The sequence below is a fragment of the Ptychodera flava genome, chromosome 19, assembly GCF_041260155.1.
Source record: "Ptychodera flava strain L36383 chromosome 19, AS_Pfla_20210202, whole genome shotgun sequence".
NCBI lineage: Eukaryota > Metazoa > Hemichordata > Enteropneusta > Ptychoderidae > Ptychodera > Ptychodera flava.
Window position 1 is genome coordinate 11,060,365 of NC_091946.1, and position 6,940 is coordinate 11,067,304.

Here is a 6,940-nt window from a genome sequence, read left to right on the forward strand (position 1 = left end):
ATTTTTATCCACCATTACTATTGTTTTCTTTGAAAGGATCAAATTTGCGATGTCGTGTGTTGTGCTCAAAATCATTCGGTAATGTGTGACTAAATGTAAATTATCTCAAAAAGCAGAATGGGAACGCTCATTTTTCTGGCCATACATTTCATCCTCATCCTTCAAGCTACAATATATATATATATATGATTTTTAGAAGAATGACAGTATTCTTGGTATTAGGGAGACCAGCACCTTAAAATTCTTATTGTAGAGCAACAGAGGCGTTTACATGGCGTAGTCATGTTTTCAATTCCACGTTGCTTTGCTGACCCATGATGCAAATGTCGCTGCAAATTACTGCACCAACAATTTACATCAGCTTGTCAAGTTGCTGATAGACTTGACGTTAAGACGCAAGTGCAATGCAACTAGTAACAAGCTGGTAACTATTTATTCGTCATTCCGTAAGGACCTTGCAACATCGTAGAACTTGTTGGGCCGAAGACAATGTGCCAAATACACCTATGTACTCAACAATACATTTTCCACCTGTTATAATAAGATAATATCTGTTCAGTATCTGACTTTCTCAACAAACTATTCGCAAACATAGTAGTATGTTCACCTTAATAAGAATCCTCTCTCCTGACTTTACATTAAGCATATAGTAGTTGTGTGTTGTACATGAAACGTCCCAATTGTGTTTATTATGCGAATCCTCAGACTCGATACAGCGGCAATGCTTTACAAATATCAGCGTTGAAATTTCACTGACAACGACATGAGGAAAGACCATTTTATGCGTAGGGTTTGTTATTTACCAAAGGGAGAGCCACAGGGACAATATCGTGATAATTTAATTCATACATTAGATAACAAGAATTGTCACAGACGATATACTATTGAATCTTAAATTTCACATCGGATTTGACAGCAATATAGTACAGTGGAAAGAAATTGCAAATTCTACTTCAGAAAAAGTGATAAACGCTTAATACTTCTAATTATAGATATTTATTTATATTTATTCATTATTTATTTATTTAGGCCTATCTATTTATTTATTAAATTTATTTTTGCCATTTGGACCTGTTTTGAGCTTTGCTGCTCATATTATCATGCTGCGTGCTCCTTTTTGGCTTTTGTCGGTGTTTGTTTGGCAAGTCTATCCCTCGTAAGACGACTATGTGACAAAATTCGACCCATTTCATTGTAAGCCTACTCATCGATAGACAATATTCGTTGACATGATATTTCAAGGGTGAATTCGAAGACATCAAGTCTAAGACATCCTTAAATCTCCAAAAATTCACAGGTCGTGGGGTTCTGTTATTATTACATATGTTCCAAATTATGACGATCGCAACAGAAATAGAAGGCTGGCAGCGAGCTGACAGGATCACAGATCGAGACTGTGTTAAGAGCGCATTGATACAGTGTGAACGACCTTTTCTTCGGCTATGAGCTCACTGATTGGATTATTTCTTTTCGTATGCAAATTTTTCGTTGAGGTGATGTTTTTTGATGCCACTTCACTTCCTATCGCTCTCGAGGATCTCTCACAACAATAAAAAAAAGGAACGTAAACAAACGGATATCAGGACTGAAATCTGAAATATCTTTAATAAACATCAGCACCCTTGACATTTCCAGTAACAAGAACACTAACTTTCCAAATTAAACGATCAAAACTTCAAAAATCGAGTTAATCTGAGTCAGAGTCCGAGTAAATTACGGCAGACTTGCGGCGTTTGACAGCTGGTGCAGGAGTAGTGCGATTGCTCGAAGAACTGCTGCCTGCGACGTTGAACGTAAAATGAAAACTCTACCGGTGATCGTGGTATTGGAGAACATGCCAGGCAGCTGAGGAAACTGGTGTTGCGTATTTTGGGAACACAACTGCAAAGGTTGTGACGGCGACACGCTCACTGTGCTTCCGTAGGCAGATGCCGGTCCGGAAATAGATGGTACGGCTGGTACGGGTAGGCTTACCGAAGAAGTGCTTGGTCGTGGATCACACGTGTTGCGTACTCCACTCAAGATGTTGCTCATTTGTCGTTGCTGGTCTTCATTTGCCGTTGAGTATCTATTTAGACTGGTTGGATTTTTATGTGCGCTTAGCTTAGCAGCTAGCAGCTGTGACGGGAGGAACACCGGCGTCAGGCAATCGTTGCACGCATGCTTTTCTCGCGCTGTGATTGCTGAGTTTGTCCGAGAGGGCCGGCCGCGCGCGCTTTGCCATGGACTTCATGATCGTGTTTAATTTATTAACACCCATTGACTGCTTCCGAAACCATATTCCCCTTTGAAGAGTAGATGTAACATATTCTATTCCAAGATAGAATGGTGCGTCATCGAAATTCATGGCCTAAGGTCTTCGTTTCGCGTATGCCTTATAGACGGTGACGGGGCAAGTATGCGGTTTTGATGGGCTTGCGTAGGCTCTCGGGGCATGGCAAACTTACGGGCCCGGTGTTGCCGGGCTAGCCGCGTCTCGTCTTTGTCAGCCGCTCGTTATGGGGAACAGCGAGACAAAGAATGTCGATACAACAGGCTGATTAAACTCAGAGTAACATGGAAAATATGTAATATTGATATCATTGTAATCGTTCACATATGACGTCTCATTATTGTTTACATTATCTACCAAAGCTTCGAATTCGTTCGATTTCAAAATCTGCTTGCTCATTTTTCGGTGCTGAAACTACTCAGATAACCACTTACATGCCAACAAACACACAAATTGATACAAAATAATACCAGATGTCCCACTGATGGTGGTGCACTGTCTTCTTGTAGATCATCGAGATACGGGTGTGATGCGCCATGAATACGCGTTGCACTAGAAAGCCATGTCTATTCCCTTCTAATTGTTTAATTACCGTTCAGCAATTCACCTTCTTGAATATACGAGATTTTTTTCTTGAACCTAATGGTGCCATGATTCGGCAATTAAGGCGATGCTCACATCTTCTTGTGTGAATCACATTGTTCACTGTGATGATTTTGAAACAGCTTCATTTTGGTTGATATCTGAGACAGTTAAGTCAAAATCCACTGGAAATATGTTTGTTGGCCAATAAAATATTTCTTTGTAGTCGACTTGATCGTTTTACTGATCACATGTCTATTATTCAAATTCAGAGCGCCACATTGACAGTAGAATCTATACATGCCGGAACCATTGGCCATAAAGCTTGGCAAGATTACATACTGTATCATGAATTAATGTGAAACGGCCATTCTACCTGACTTTACAATCGGACGTTATATTTACACAGCATATTTTAGAAAACAAAATAAGAATGTGCGACCGGGGTTGCTACCAACTTTACAAATATACTCAGTACAACATCAGGTTAAATAGGAATTACACCTTTAATGTGACACCAATTACCAAGTAACACAACGACAACATAGTTTGAACATGGTCGAAATGGGTACACTTGACGAAGGATACAATGAAGAAAAATTCGAAACACAATGCATTGAGGGGATTCAACGACAATTTCATATATTATTTATTATTCGATTGGACTCTCTCTCTCTCTCTCTCTCTCTCTCTCTCTCTCTCTCTCTATATATATATATATATATATATATATATATATATATATATATATATGTGTGTGTGTGTGTGTGTGTGTGTTCTGTGTGTCTGTGTGTGTGTCTGTGTGTGTAATATATGTATTTATATATGAGTATACATAATTTTAAATATATATATAATCGCAATCACATTAATCCATAATCCAATAACACTAGGTCAGAATTCGTAAAAAAATAGTTGTAAACATAGACACAACACAGCACAGAACAGACATATATAAAAATTCTGTATTTTTCAGTCCTCAAAAGAACAATCATATACATGTACTATGCTGTCACAACATTGAACTGGTGGGGACTGTGTCATAGACTGATGACTTATTACATGACTACTTGTTTGTTTGAGAACACTGGACCCATAACTCTACTCTACATCTGTAGAAAAAAAATCACATATTTCTGCAGACTGGGTAACCTGTGTTGTGTTTTGTAAAATTGCCATAAAAAGTAACACTCAGTAAATTCAGACATTTATATTGATTGCAATGATAAATGACACAGTCAACAATTTAATCCAGGTCAAATTCTTACTTTGCCTTATTTTGAATAGATTACTTTCATTTTGTCTTTCGGTAAGGTCACGTGGTTAGTGGTAAATTTGGTTGTCAGAGATACATATAGCTCTTGATTAACATGATTTTCCAAGAGCTATATATAGGTATCTCTGGCAACCGAATTTACCACTAATCTCCTGACCGTACTGAAAGACAAATGAAAGTAATCTATTATGAGTTTGAACTGTTTAAACTGTAGGTTATGACAAGGACAAGGTTATTGATTACACACTGTTTTGCTACACCCCTAGGTTTCTTTTGTTTTTTTTCTATTACTTGTGGCAGTGCTTTGACATGCTTTGCAAAAGTACTTTTCACGAGGCACTCTGCCCAACAACTGTACACAGAATTGATGATACCACTTTGTGCATTTATCACACTGAATCCATGCTATTGGAGATATTTCATTAGACTCCATAATTTGACACTCATCATGCAAATCACAGGGACTTGGTATCATAGTTTAGATGTGTACATGAAGTAGTGTTTTTTATTCCCTCCACTGAAAAGCAGGCAATCTTCACGTAAACCAAGGGATGCACATGTCTGACCTGCTGTTGAAAATTCATTTGCTGGGGCTAATACACTAGAAATATCAGTTTGGTCTAAATCAATGATCAACATTTGTAACGATGGACTAGGGCAATGGCCCTTTTCAATTTCTTTTTGTAGTTGCTGGAAACCCCCATATACAACAATTTTATCCCCTAGTAGACAAGTGCTGTGATAAGATAGATACACTGGTGGTAGACCACACATACTTAAAGAAATAGTCCTGAGTGAAAATTGGTCATTTTGTGTGTCACAGTACAAAATGAGGGGAGAAGTAACTGAGATCCTATGATGAGGTTGTCTACCTAGATATGACACACCACCTATGAAAACAATAGACTTTGTAGAAGGTAAATATGTAGCACTGTGATAGGCCCTTGGGGCAATTTCTGGTAAATTTAGCGGCTGCCAAGTAAAGGTTGACGTATTAAGTAGGTAAAATGAACCATCGTCACATATCTGTGAAAATGTTTTTGAAATAGCAGGTGAGTAACGTTGGTCAAGTTGAATACCACCGTGCATCACAGCAAACTCTGTGTCTGACAAAAGAGTCAAAGTATGACCTGTTCTTGATTTAGGAACCTGCCCTAACTGTCTTTTCAGTTCATTTACTGGTTTCAAGAATCTAAATTCACACTGTTCCTTAGGATCCTTGAAAACAGAGACCTTATATCTTGAACTTGAGATTTTTCAAATAAAAATAAGTCGTTCACTGTACAAACTTCTAAAGTGTTGAATCCACCCCAAAGTATAAGCTGTTCACACGATTTACCACAGAAACCCGGTGACTGTAACGGTGGAAGAGATGCACCCCTTAAACTTGGTGTTCTCATGTCAGTGATGTTCACATCATCATCTTCTACCTTTAAAAGGACAAATATTGTGACTACTGATTAAACAATGAAAAAACTAGCTGAGAACGTCGTAAGGGGAATGCTTATCACAATCAGCACATCTCTATCTATCTTTTTGTCTGTCCAACCATCTATATGTCTGTCTGTCTGTCTGTCTGTCTATCTATCAATCTATCTATCCATTTATCTGTGTATCTAATCTAGTGTTATAGTCTCGTTAATGTCAATCGTGTATCATCTTTTTCTATGTAGCTATCTTACTCTTCTTTTCTAAATCTGCATGTCTGGCTATTTATCTACAAGTATCAACCCAATCTGTAAATCAATTCATCCTTTTCTGTCTACCTTCCTCCCTATCTCATTTATCAATTTCTCTCTCACTGTCTCAGTCTGCTTTTGTCTCTCTGTCTAGTACAGGTATGTGTCCATTTCTATGAATGTACATCTTCATCTGGGTTAGTCTGTATGTATACCTTTCTAAAAATACCTATCTTTCAGTCATTGTCTGTCCATGTCTCCTATTTAGTAAAAATACTCACAGAGAGCGTTAAGTGGAACAGTTGGTTTCAGATGACCTGAGGAGGCTCCTTCAGTAGGGTGGTCGGTCACGTGACTTACTGCGTACGAACAACGTACACAGCTGATGCATGAGCGTAAATCAACTCTTCATAAAAGTCAAAGTAAATAACCAAAATAAAAAAAATACTAGTTAGTATGAATATTTGGCTCTCGAAAATGTTATTTATGCGCCGATTTATGAGCGTAGCGCATGAAAACGCGATCTACGGCCAGAAAAACAACGGGCAGTCACGACGCTCAGTGCGAGTTGCGACCTCTGCGGTCATTACCCCTCCCTGTCAGGAATAAATTAGTTGCCGGAGTGACTGACAGTTTTGGCGGCAAATCCGCGGATTGTGATTGGTTGTAAGGACATGGCGACATCAGATTCTGAATATTTACAAGCAGGCTTCGTTTTGGTGGTAGAGGCGTTGTTCTGGACGCTGTAGATCCGATATTACACCAAAAAATCACTGTAAGTACGAGTTGTTCTCCTAAAATTTCAAAATCGGGTCAATAAAAATACTTGCCTGGCCCCCCATACGAAAATTTCGACTGTTTTTAATGATATCTTGATCATAAACTGTCCTGAAATATCGTAATAAACAACGGGATTGAATTTCTTTGCGTGCGTGTGGATCGTTGTATGTACATCCGGGCACTTTCCCCAAGCGTCGATCATTGAAATATCGTTTCCGGGTTGCAAATTTTGCATTCTTGAGAGATATCAAGCTTTTACTAAGTTGAAAATGTAGATTTGAACAATGAACGAACCCTGGTTAATTATTTTAGCAGCTAAGATACAAAATTACGGAGATAAACGTCTCTTTC